Below are 14,170 nucleotides of genomic sequence, written 5' to 3'. Positions count from 1 at the left end.
CTGTGACTTTTGCCTGATTAAAAACCACTGGATTATCATGCTATTTACAGCTACCTGCTGCTACTATAATCTGTGGAAATAATAAACTAATCATGTTTTGTACATATAATCTTACTTTGTATAGCCTTCAAATAAATATAATGGAGTATAAATATAAAGTCACCTCAACTTTCTCACAAATGTCATTTATATTTGCTACGATTGTGATTTACAGGCTAAGCTCACCTTGAAAATGCCTCAACAGTTGTTTCCTGCTGCTGTGAATTACACCGGGCCCAAAAGCTTGTTTTTATAACTAACTTGTCATCAATGAAGTGGAAAGTTTAGATTTAATTAGGCTAATTTCATGAGATTTACACAGAAACCTTAATCCAAAATCTCTTTTTACAGTAATATTTTACTGTTACTTGAAGTACACTTATACAAAGCCACACGAAAGGTTAAAAATTCAGAAACTGCTCAAGAAATCATAATTTTCATATTTTGTCTGAACTCATTTGTTCTGAAATAAGAAATTAGATGTTTTATTGTCAAAAAGAAAATAAAACTGGGTTCATTTCGGTTTAGCAACATCTTAGCAAACAGTCATTATGCAGCAAACATTTTCTAACCACATAGAACCTATATTTTGAATTCATCTCAATTTTATTTCCAAAGTCACTGAACATATCAGGTAAAATACCTGGGAAATGTGTCTAAAGACATTTAAAATGTTCCCATTAGAAACATGTGGTTTTAATATTTCCCTCAGGGTAAACATCACAGAGCTGCAATGCTGAGCTGGAACTGACTGATGCTGTTTATATGTGTGATTCTGTCAGACAGTGTTAAAAAAGCATATTTTGACAAACTGGAGGCTAAAGAAAAGGGAAAACGAGATGTTAAAGGGGTTTAAGTAAAACTGACACACTTACCCATTCCATTTTTCTCTCTGCCTTATTTCCTTTCAGTCATTTCAGAGGAATTGGCGGCAGCATCACCAGCATCCAGTGATGACGTCCACCAGAAGATGAACTGGCCTTTCTGATCAAAGAAGCCGTCTATAAAGCTCGAGGCTGCTCTCCCCAGGTGGGAATGTTACCTTTATTCTTAGGGCACACACAGTCTTTACTGCCTAACTGTGAGAAATGTCTTTGCTTTCAATCAGGGTGCACAAACCTGCCACCTGTTTTTTTTTTTTTTTAAGTCAACTGTCTGCTTCACATGCACCTGAATTCTGCACACTTCTCCCCGGGGTGCTGCTTACATTCAACCAGGTTTACAGTGTCAGCATGACGGCAGGGTATTAATGCACTGCTTGTTAGTTTTAATGAAGTAGCCTATAGCGGAGTGATCAATGAGATCAAGGGCAGTTATTTAAATAAGAAGCACAGCAGGTCTGCAGTAAACTGCAGGCGAGAGTTTTGGCTCCACTTCTGCTCCTTTTCTCCCTCACCTGGCCTCATTAATTCAAGGCATCTTTGCCTTTCGGTTGACATGACACCACACCTGTCAGAACATAGCCCACTCCTCAGTCAGCGCTGGCATCAGTGGTCTCATAATTTTATTTTCACAACCGACCAACTTCCCTTCTCAGCAGAGAGCCACGGGCGTCTGCAGAGTTTATTTGGTCTGTGTCTACATGATAAACAGAAAGTTAGGTGAAGGACAACAATCTGGTAGAGGAGACTGATCAGGAGGAATAATGATAATAAAGCTAATAAGGTATCTCTCTCCAGCACATTGTTGAAAAGTTTGCATGTCGCCTATGAGGCTGCTTAAATTAAGTCACATCCAGCAGGTTTTTTATATTGAATATGCAAACGAATGGTGTAATTGCAGATGATGCTTTGGGCTTGTCTTTAAAAAAAAAAAAAAAAAAGCTTTCCAAATATTCAAACTGCCCTCCTTTCACATCACTTCCCCAACAGCTTTTGAAAAGCTAATGTTTAAATTGATAAAGGAGAGAAAAGATCCACAGGCAGAGGAGATAGAAGACTTGTTTTTAGGCGAAATACAGTAATGACACAGTCAACACATCTGATGAAAGGTCGGGATATTGTTTCCGGAGTAAGCAGAATAAAACTATAAGTTACAGATCGTTCAACAAAATGCAAGCTCAACTTTTAGAAAGAAGAAGAGGAACTAGCATCAAAGTCTTGGGTCTGAGCAAGGGGTGGGTGATAGCCTGCCACAAAATCTAGCTTTGATCCAATACCAAGTTATTCCAGATGTGAAATGTGTGAAGTATGTGCAAGTGATTTGAGGATGAGGCATTTATTTCATTCAACAACTCACAAAGTTTGCTTAAAAAACACATTCCAGTTAACATGTAAATGAAGTTAAAAGCAATTCACTCTTTAATATCAACTTTCTTTTTCAATGAAGGTCTTTCAGAATTAGGGGTTTCACATTTTCAGATTGATGGGACATTGAGGGGTTTGAAGCTAAGTGAGTAACACCTAAAGTCTGATATCGTTCATGGGTAAATTTCAAATATTTCAGGAACTATGTAAATTTGAGTTCAGCCCAGTGTTGATTTTAGCCTGATTGTTGTAAATAAAGTGGCCAAAATAGAAACACATAGTTGTGTATGAGAATATTTTATAATCCAAAAGCATCAGAGACTACATCATCAGCATTGAGCTCTTTGGCATTTCATTTACTCACATGTGGTCAAGTCAGAGAAGAATATGATTGGTCTACAGACAGGAAACCAAAGAAGGTTTGCACGTTCTCTTGAAGTTCCTGTTTGACTGTGTGCATTTCCTCAGCTGAAAAAAACAACACATCTCATACTTTAGGTCCAAAGCAGCGAGACAACCATCCCCAACAACAAACAAACATGTTAAGCTAGCTACCACATAGCTTTAGCTTGCTAGCTAAAATGTTACTCAAAAGAAAAATACTATTTTTTTTTACTTTTTAATAAGTGTTTGACTTTTAAATGACTAATAATCTACAAGCCGTTGATACAAAAACAACATCGACATGAAAAACTATAAAATACCTCCTTACCTCAATGTATTGTGTTTGTTCCACGAACAGGAAGTCAGGCCTGACGTTTGATATCAACATCCTGTCACAGCGCCCTCTATTGTGACAACCAACACATCATCTGACACACAGTCAACGTAAAGAAATCAAAGTAATACGGAGTTCGCGACGCCGGCACCGACTAGCAGCACCCAGAGGTGCAGCGGCATCTTGGCACTAGTTGGCAGCACCGGAACTGTCGGGCGCTGGAAGTGGTACCTCCGGGGACCGGAAGTGTCTCTGCGGGGGACGATGCCACGAGTTGGGCGTCGCCCTGCTGTCAGCGTCTACCTCCCGCTGTCAGTCATCACGTCCCACCCTGGTCCTGTGGTTTGCTGAACACGGTAATTACAGTTTTATCAGTCAACGTTTCTCTGTCGTTTTGTGTCGAAATAGCGTTTTATTTACTTTTGTTGACATTAACACACACGGTCGAAATTACCGCGGTATTTTTCAGAGCTAACCGGATGTTAGTAGCGTGCTTGTTTTCAGCTAACGTCAGCTTAGCCAGCATGCTTTTCTTTAGCTGCTAAATGGATAAATAAATAAATAAATCTGACACCTTTGCTTTTTAACGTCACATAGTTAACAATTAACCATTTTCTACCCAATAATATTAATTCAATTTTCAATTTCAATGTGTTTATATAGCGCCAAATCACGACACGGTCATCTTAAGGCACTTTACAAGAAAAACAAATGTGACGCGTGACAGTTCAATCTAATGCTGTTTACATTACCCAAAGATTAGCGTCTCATCAAGCAGAAGCTGAAATAAAGACAACTAGTATGTTTTAATCGTGTTTTGTTTCTCATTTTAATAACATTTTCTGTTATTATATTTAGGCATCAACACTGAGAAGGGGACCAGGGCCACACAGGGGAAGCTGGTCTACAAAAGGGCAGCAGCTGTGAATCCCCATGGGGCCCACCCTTATAAAAAACAAAAACCTCTTGGACTTTGAGTGGGGCTTTGCGTGGTCCCCAATTCACAGTCCCACACTCTCATGACAATTCATCTTGTCATTTCAAGGTAAAAGTCTTAATTCTTTGTGTGTATATATATATATCTATATCAGTTGTGCAGTTTAAGGCTCATTTTTCCGCTTGCTTTGTATTGCACATAGTCATAATGGATGGAAACTAAATACAAGGTAGGTTTGTTATTGTCACCTTCTTAAAATAATGGCCTAAATCATTTTTTGACAAAAATGAATTTTTTTCCTAAGTCAGATTTTCATGATGCTGGCCACCTCTGGTAAAATGCCTAAATCCTCAGTTGAACAGATCATGCATTTATAACCTCATAATATAATTGCCTATGTCAACAGTGTGACTTAGGCAGTTTTAATTTGCCAAAGTCACAAGACAGAGCGACTTAGGCAGAGGACCCAGACTCCACTGGTAAGTGATAAGATTCACTATAATACAGGCTAGGCAATAAATGTTGCATAGTTATTTACCCTTTTTAGTTAGCATTTTAGCATTTTAGTCAGTAAAATAGCTACATGAATTACTGATAATTAGCAGAGTGGAGAGGCTCAAAATTCTGTGGCTGCAATGAATGTTTTTCAGAAGTATCGCACATTTGTGACCAAACACCTCAAAGGATGAAAATGTTTTTTACTTTTTGGCAGATGCATTTGCTGTTTGATTTTGCGTTTACTGAATTAAAGGACCACTCACTGCTGAGTTTCTGTGTGCTCCACTAGTATTTTTAAATGTTTGTGGCTTACACTTCCCCATGGTCTGACACACTAGTGGGGAAAAAAAGAAGTGCAGTTTTACTGAAGTCATTTATTCCAGAAGTAATTTGGCCAAAGTCAGGTTCAAAATTGAGTAAGTTGGAAAGGCAGGTTCATGAATTGGCCTAAGTCATCTAATCCTCTTATGTTACATAACTGGATGACAGCATTATTTGCATGTCAATACTCATGTGTTGTCATAACCTTTTTGTGTGAAATTATTAATAAATATAATATAGTGTATATCTGATTCAGTTTTTTGAAAAACTTGAAAATATGACTTAGGCCATTATTTTAAGAGGGTGACGATATGCAAGTTGTGTTCAGGTTGAGAGTCTGTTTAACACAAGTAATTGTTCTTATGGATTTTATTTTACCAGAATTTTGTTACTTGATATTTCTTAGCAACACTTTATAATGAAGTGGCCTTAATAAGTGTGTTATACGGCCATCTCATAGTTCAAGAAAGGAAACTCACAAATGTGTTAAAAATGGATTTTTATGGGTTATGTTTAATAAAAATGCAATCACTGCAATGACTTTAATAATGGCCTGTGTGTTGTAAGGGCATCTCTTGTCTGAGCCAGTAGTTGACTGTAATTTAACAGGGAAATTTTTTACAGTGTGGCTGTTTGTTGGAATGCTTCAAATATACTACCCATTTTTTCTTTTTTTGCTTTTCTTTTTCTGTCATAGGTTGTTTCTAATGATGTTTCAAAAGAAGACAGAATAAAGAGAAGCAGGCCTTTCCAGCTCTTGGTCTCACCAAACCTGCTGCTTGCCAACTGCCTGAAAACTTCCAAGAAAAGAAAAGCAGACTCCTTCAAGCGTGACTCTGAATGCAAACTCCTGTGTTGCTGATAATGCTGCTCAAGGGCAGGTAGTTTTTGATTGAGCTTACTGTCTTAGATTAAGCATTATAACCTTTGTTCAATTTTAAATTCAGTGTAAAGAAATCAGTTGCTAGTGTAATACTTCTTAAGATCAGCAAAAGTAAGTGTTTCCCAGAAGACGCCGACTATCTTTCGTTTATTAAATTCTGTTTAGTTGTATAGCACCAAATCACAGTAAAATCATTTTAGATCTATAGATTTAATGGATACCCAGCTTTAAAAAGAAAGCCTAGAGGTGACTGTGCCTTTTCCAAACTAGCCCCTAGACTTTAGACTAAATTACCATTACACATCAGACTTGTCCCTTCCCTAATAGTCTTTATGTTTCTTTTTCACTTTGGTTCCACAGGCTGTATGTGGAGGTGTAGGTGTGTGCCTTTCCTAATCAAGTCCAATCAGTTTAATTAAACACAGCTGGACTCCAGTGAAGGAGCAGAACCATCTCAAGGAGGATCAGAAGAAATGGACAGCATGTGAGTTAAATATGAGTGTCACTGCAAAGGGTCTGAATACTTATGACCATGTGATATTTCAGTTTTTCTTTTTTAATAAATTTGCAAAAATTTCTACATTTCTGTTTTTTTCTGTCAAGATGGGGTGCTGAGTGTACATTAATGAGAAATAAAATGAACTTTTTTGATTTTGGCAAATGGCTGCAATGACACAAAGAGTGAAAAATTTAAAGGGGTCTGAATACTTTCCGTACCCACTGTAGTATGTTACCTTAGTATCATTACAATTTTTTGCATTACTGTAGTATGATGATAAACTTTTGCCTTAATGTACTATGATAAAGAATTTGCCTTACTTTAGTATGACAAAATTTTGCCTTAGTATATGATAATATTTGGACTTAGTATAGTATAAAATTTCACCTTACCAAAAAATCACCTTGCCAAAATTTCGCCATAGTATAGTATAAATTTTTGCCTTACTGTAGTATGATAAAATTTTGCCTCATTGTAATATAACACAATTCTGCCTTTTTATATTATGACAAAATCTCACCTTTTCTACCCAATAATATTAATGCAGTTTTCAATTTCAATGTGTTTATATAGCGCCGAGTCATCTTAAGGCACTTTACAAGAAAAACAATTGTGATTTGACAGTTCAATCTGTTTACATTACTCAAAGATTAGTGTCTCATCATGCATCAAACAGAAGCTGAAATAAAGACAACTAGTATGTTTTAATCGTGTTTTCATTCTCATTTTAATAACATTTTCTGTTATATGTATGTTATTTTAGACACTGCATTGGCATCAACACTGAGAGGGGGGACCAAGACCAGACAGTGGAAGCTTGTCCACAAAAGGGCAGCATGGGGCCCACCCTTACAAAAAAAAAAAAAAAAAAAACCTCTTGGACTTTGAGTGGGGCTTTGTGGTCCACAATTCAGTCCCACACACTCATCTCATTTCATCTTGTCATTTCAAGGTAAAAGTTTTAATTCCTTTATATATATGTATATATATATGTATGTATGTAGATGGAAACTAAACATGGGGTATAAAATTTCGCCTGTGTAGTATGACAAAATTTTGCCGTAGTTTAGAAAAATGAAATTTTGCATTAGTATACTATAACATTTAGCGTTACTGTAGTATAAAATTTCACCTCAGCATAGTATGATAAAATTTTGCTTTAATATAGTATGATGAAATTTTGCCTTAGTATGGTTTGATAAAAATTTTGCCTTAGTATGCTATGATAAAATGTTTGCCTTACTGTAGTATAACATTTTACCTTCGTATACTATGATAAAATGTGTGCCTTACTGTAGTAAAAAATTTTGCCTTAGTATACTATGATAACATGTTTGCCTTACTGTAGTATGAAATTTCACCTTACTACTATAGTATAAAATTTCTCCTCCTCTGTATGATGAAATTTTGCCTTAATACAGTATGATAAAATTTGGCCTTAGTATACTATGATAAAATTTCACCTTAGTATAGTATGATGAAAGTTTGCCTTAGTATACTATGGTAAAATATTTGCCTTACTGTAGTATAAAATTTTGCCATAGTATAGTATGATGAAATTTCATCTTAGTACAATATGATGAAAGTTTGCCGTACTGTAATATAAAATTTAGCCTTAGTACAGTATGATGAAATTTGGCTTTAGAGCAGTATGATGAAATTTTGCCTTAGTATAGTATGGTAAAATGTTTGCCTTACTGTAATATAAAATTTCATCTTACTACAATAGTATACAATTTAGCCTTAGTATAGTATGATGAATTTTGCCTTAGTATAGTATGATGAAAGTTTGCCTTAGTACAGTATGATGAAAGTTTGCCTTAGTATAGTATGATGAAAGTTTGCCTTAGTATACTATGGTAAAATACTTGCCTTACTGTAGTATAAAAAGTTTGCCTTAGTATAGTATGATGAAATTTTGCCTTAGTATAGTATGATGAAATTTTGCCTTAGTATAGTATGATTAATTTTGCCTTAGTACAGTATGATGAAATTTTGCCTTAGTATAGTATGATGAAAGTTTGCCTTAGTACAGTATGATGAAAGTTTGCCTTAGTATACTATGGTAAAATACTTACCTTACTGTAGTATAAAATTTTGCCTTAGTATAGTATGATGAAATTTTGCCTTAGTATAGTATGATGAATTTTGCCTTAGTATACTATGGTAAAATACTTGCCTTACTGTAGTATAAAAAGTTTGCCTTAGTATACTATGGTAAAATACTTGTCTTACTGTAGTATAAAATTTTGCCTTAGTACAGTATGATGAAATTTTGCCTTAGTACAGTATGATGAATTTTGCCTTAGTATAGTATGATGTATTTTGCCTTAGTATAGTATGATTAATTTTGCCTTAGTACAGTATGATGAATTTTGCCTTAGTATAGTATGATGAATTTTGCCTTAGTATAGTATGATGTATTTTGCCTTAGTGTAGTATGATGAAAGTTTGCCTTAGTACAGTATGATGAAAGTTTGCGTTAGTATAGTATGATGAAAGTTTGCCTTAGTACAGTATGATGAATTTTGCCTTAGTATACTATGGTAAAATACTTGCCTTACTGTAGTATAAAATTTTGCCTTAGTATAGTATGATGAAATTTTGCCTTAGTACAGTATGATGAATTTTGCCTTAGTATAGTATGATGAATTTTGCCTTAGTACAGTATGATGAATTTTGCCTTAGTATAGTATGATGTATTTTGCCTTAGTATAGTATGATTAATTTTGCCTTAGTATACTATGGTAAAATACTTGCCTTACTGTAGTATCACATTTTGCCTTAGTATAGTATGATGAATTTTGCCTTAGTATAGTATGATGAAAGTTTGCCTTAGTATACTATGGTAAAATACTTGCATTACTGTAGTATAAAAAGTTTGCCTTAGTATAGTATGATGAAATTTTGCCTTAGTATAGTATGATTAATTTTGCCTTAGTACAGTATGATGAATTTTGCCTTAGTATAGTATGATGAAAGTTTGCCTTAGTATACTATGGTAAAATACTTGCCTTACTGTAGTATCACATTTTGCCTTAGTATAGTATGATGAATTTTGCCTTAGTATAGTATGATGAATTTTGCCTTAGTATAGTATGATGAAAGTTTGCCTTAGTATACTATGGTAAAATACTTGCCTTACTGTAGTATAAAAAGTTTGCCTTAGTATAGTATGATGAAATTTTGCCTTAGTACAGTATGATGAATTTTGCCTTAGTATAGTATGATTAATTTTGCCTTAGTACAGTATGATGAATTTTGCCTTAGTATAGTATGATGAAAGTTTGCCTTAGTATACTATTGTAAAGTACTTGCCTTACTATAGTATAAAATTTTGCCTTAGTGTAGTATGATGAAAGTTTGCCTTAGTATACTATGGTAAAATACTTGCCTTACTGTAGTATCACATTTTGCCTTAGTATAGTATGATGAAAGTTTGCCTTAGTATAGTATGATGAAAGTTTGCCTTAGTATACTATGGTAAAATACTTACCTTACTGTAGTATCACATTTTGCCTTAGTATAGTATGATGAAATTTTGCCTTAGTATAGTATGATGAATTTTGCCTTAGTATAGTATGATGAATTTTGCCTTAGTATAGTATGATGTATTTTGCCTTAGTATAGTATGATTAATTTTGCCTTAGTACAGTATGATGTATTTTGCCTTAGTATAGTATGATGAAAGTTTGCCTTAGTATACTATGGTAAAATACTTACCTTACTGTAGTATCACATTTTGCCTTAGTATAGTATGATGAAATTTTGCCTTAGTACAGTATGATGAATTTTGCCTTAGTATAGTATGATGAATTTTGCCTTAGTATAGTATGATGAAAGTTTGCCTTAGTATACTATGGTAAAATACTTGCCTTACTGTAGTATAAAATTTTGCCTTAGTATAGTATGATGAAATTTTGCCTTAGTACAGTATGATGAATTTTGCCTTAGTATAGTATGATGTATTTTGCCTTAGTATAGTATGATTAATTTTGCCTTAGTACAGTATGATGAATTTTGCCTTAGTATAGTATGATGAAAGTTTGCCTTAGTATACTATGGTAAAATACTTGCATTACTGTAGTATAAAAAGTTTGCCTTAGTATAGTATGATGAATTTTGCCTTAGTATAGTATGATTAATTTTGCCTTAGTACAGTATGATGAATTTTGCCTTAGTATAGTATGATGAAAGTTTGCCTTAGTATACTATGGTAAAATACTTGCCTTACTGTAGTATCACATTTTTCCTTAGTATAGTATGATGAAAGTTTGCCTTAGTATACTATGGTAAAATACTTGCCTTACTGTAGTATAAAAAGTTTGCCTTAGTATAGTATGATGAAATTTTGCCTTAGTATAGTATGATGAAAGTTTGCCTTAGTATACTATGGTAAAATACTTGCCTTACTGTAGTATAAAAAGTTTGCCTTAGTATAGTATGATGAAATTTTGCCTTAGTACAGTATGATGAATTTTGCCTTAGTATAGTTGATGAAAGTTTGCCTAGATACTATGGGAAAAGACTTGCCTACTGTAGTATAAAATTTTGCCTTTAGTATCGATGATGAATTTTCCTTAGTACCGTATGTGAATTTTGCCTTAGTATATTGATTAATTTTGCCTTCGTACAGTATGATGAATTTTTGCTTAGTATAAGTATGATGAAATTTTGGCCTTAGACAGTATGATGAATTTGCCTTAGTATAGTATGCTGTATTTGCCTTAGTTATAGTATGATTAATTTGACTTAGTTACTATGGTAAAATACTGGCCTTACTGTAGTATCACATTTTGCCTTAGTATAGTATGATGAAAGTTTTCCTTAGTATAGTATGATTAATTTTGCCTTAGTATACTATGATAAAATACTTGCCTTACTGTAGTATCACATTTTGCCTTAGTACAGAATGATTAATTTTGCCTTAGTATAGTGATTAATTTTGCCTTAGTTCAGTATGATGAATTTTGCCTTAGTATGTATGATGAAAGTTTGCCTTAGTACAGTATGATGAATTTTGCCTTAGTATACTATGGTAAATACTTACCTTACTGTAGTATCACAAATAAATTTCCTTAGAGCAGTAGGATGAATTTTCCTAGTATACTATGTGAAAATACTTGCTACTAGTATAAAAAGTTTGCCTTATAGTAGTATGATGAAATTTAATTACTTAGTTGTGATATATTTTGCCTTAGTATAGTATGATGTAGTTTGCCTTAGTATCCTATGGTGAAATACTTGCCTTACGTAGTATAAAAGTTTGCCTTAGTATAGTATGATGAAATTTTGCCTTAGTATAGTGATTAATTTTGCCTTAGTATAGTATGATGTAGTTTGCCTTAGTATACTATGGTGAAATACTTGCCTTACTGTAGTATAAAAAGTTTTGCCTCAGTATAGTATGATGAAATTCCTTAGATATATATGATAATTTTGCCTGTGTATAAGTGATGAATTTTGCTTAGTACAGTATGATGAATTTTTGCCTTAGTGTAGTATGATGAAAGTTTGCCTTATACAGTATGATGAAAGTTTGCCCTTAGTAAACTATGTTTAAAAAATACTTACCTTCTTGTAGTAACATTTGCCTAGTATAAGTATGATGAAATTTTGCCTTATTACAGTATGATGAATTTTGCCTTAGTATATTTAGTCGATAAAGTTGCCTAGTATACTATGGTAAAATACTTGCCTTACTGTATAAAAAGTTTGCCTTAGTATAGTATGATGAAATTTTGCCTTAGTATAGTATGATGAAATTTTGCCTTATTACAGTATGATGAATTTTGCCTTAGTATAGTATGATGAAAGTTTGCCTTAGTATAGTATGATTAATTTTGCCTTAGTATACTATGATAAAATACTTGCCTTACTGTAGTATCACATTTTTTCCTTAGTACAGTATGATGAATTTTGCCTTAGTATAGTGATTAATTTTGCCTTAGTACAGTATGATGAAAGTTTGCCTTAGTATACTGTGGTAAAATACTTACCTTACTGTAGTATCACATTTTGCCTTAGTATAGTATGATGAAATTTTGCCTTATTACAGTATGATGAATTTTGCCTTAGTATAGTATGATGAAAGTTTGCCTTAGTATACTATGGTAAAATACTTGCTACTGTAGTATAAAAAGTTTGCCTTGTATAGTAGATGAATTTTGCCTTAGTATAGTATGATGAAATTTTGCCTTAGTACAGTATGATGAATTTTGCCTTAGTATAGTATGATGTATTTTGCCTTAGTAAGTTATGATTAATTTTGCCTTAGTACAGTATGATGAATTTTTCCTTAGTATGTATGATGAATTTTGCCTTAGTATAGTATGATAAGTTGCCTTAGTATACTAGGTAAAAACTTGCCTTATGTAGTAATCACATTTTGCCTTAGTATAGTATGATGAATTTGCCATTAGTATAGTGATTAATTTTGCCTTAGTACAGTAATGATAATTTTGCCTTAGTATAGTATGATGATATTTTGCCTTAGTATAGTATGATTAATTTTGCCTTAGTACAGTATGATGAATTTTGCCTTAGTATAGTATGATGAAAGTTTGCCTTAGTATACTATGGTAAAATACTTGCCTTACTGTAGTATCACATTTTGCCTTAGTACAGTATGATGAATTTTGCCTTAGTATAGTGATTAATTTTGCCTTAGTACAGTATGATGAATTTTGCCTTAGTATAGTATGATGAAAGTTTGCCTTAGTACAGTATGATGAAAGTTTGCCTTAGTATACTATGGTAAATACTTACCTTACTGTAGTATCACATTTTGCCTTAGTATAGTATGATGAAATTTTGCCTTATTACAGTATGATGAATTTTGCCTTAGTATAGTATGATGAAAGTTTGCCTTAGTATACTATGGTAAAACTGCCTTACTGTAGTATAAAATTTTGCCTTAGTATAGTATGATGAATTTTGCCTTAGTATAGTGATTAATTTTGCCTTAGTACAGTATGATGAATTTTGCCTTAGTATAGTATGATGAAATTTTGCCTTAGTACAGTATGATGAATTTTGCCTTAGTATAGTATGATGTATTTTGCCTTAGTATAGTATGATTAATTTTGCCTTAGTATACTATGGTAAAATACTTGCCTTACTGTAGTATCACATTTTGCCTTATTACAGTATGATGAATTTTGCCTTAGTATAGTATGATGAAAGTTTGCCTTAGTATAGTATGATTAATTTTGCCTTAGTATACTATGATAAAATACTTGCCTTACTGTAGTATCACATTTTGCCTTAGTATAGTATGATGAAATTTTGCCTTAGTACAGTATGATGAATTTGGCCTTAGTATAGTGATTAATTTTGCCTTAGTACAGTATGATGAATTTTGCCTAGTATGTAGATGAAAGTTTGCCTTAGTACAGTATGATGAAAGTTTGCCTTAGTACTATGGTAAAATACTTACCTTACTGTAGTATCACATTTTGCCTTAGTACAGTATGATGAAATTTTGCCTATTACAGTATGATGATTTTGCCTTAGTATATTGATGAAAGTTTGCCTTAGACTATGGTAAAATACTTGCCTACTGTAGTATAAATTTTGCCTTAGTATAGTATGATGAAATTTTGCCTTAGTACAGTATGATGAATTTTGCCTTAGTATAGTGATTAATTTTGCCTTAGTACAGTATGATGAATTTTGCCTTAGTATAGTATGATGAAATTTTGCCTTAGTACAGTATGATGAATTTTGCCTTAGTATAGTATGATGTAAGTTTGCCTTAGTATAGTATGATTAATTTTGCCTTAGTATACTATGGTAAAATACTTGCCTTACTGTAGTATCACATTTTGCCTTAGTAAAAAAAAAAAAATCATATGAATGAAAGTTTGCCTTAGTATAGTAATGATTAAGTTTGCCGTTAGTATACTATGATAAAATAAGTGCCCTACTGTGTACACCTTTTGCCTTAGTACAGAATGATTAATTTTGTAGTATAGTGATTAATTTGCTTAGTCAGTATGATGAATTTTTGCCTTCTAATAGTATGATG

At 33.1% G+C, this 14,170-nt stretch overlaps 1 long non-coding RNA gene across 1 annotated transcript; it reads left to right on the top strand.

Annotated features, from left to right (window-relative positions):
• Window positions 1-948: 948 nt before the first annotated feature.
• On the top strand, window positions 949-3,936 carry LOC113142395 (uncharacterized). Its single transcript, XR_003296949.1, has 3 exons — window positions 949-1,068; window positions 3,028-3,359; window positions 3,862-3,936. It is a non-coding gene; the product is annotated as an uncharacterized LOC113142395 (long non-coding RNA).
• The last annotated feature ends 10,234 nt before the right edge of the window (window positions 3,937-14,170 follow it).

Source organism: Mastacembelus armatus, chromosome 23 (assembly GCF_900324485.2).
Source record: "Mastacembelus armatus chromosome 23, fMasArm1.2, whole genome shotgun sequence".
In the NCBI taxonomy this organism is placed as follows: domain Eukaryota; kingdom Metazoa; phylum Chordata; class Actinopteri; order Synbranchiformes; family Mastacembelidae; genus Mastacembelus; species Mastacembelus armatus.
This window is presented reverse-complemented; position numbering and strand designations above follow the sequence as displayed.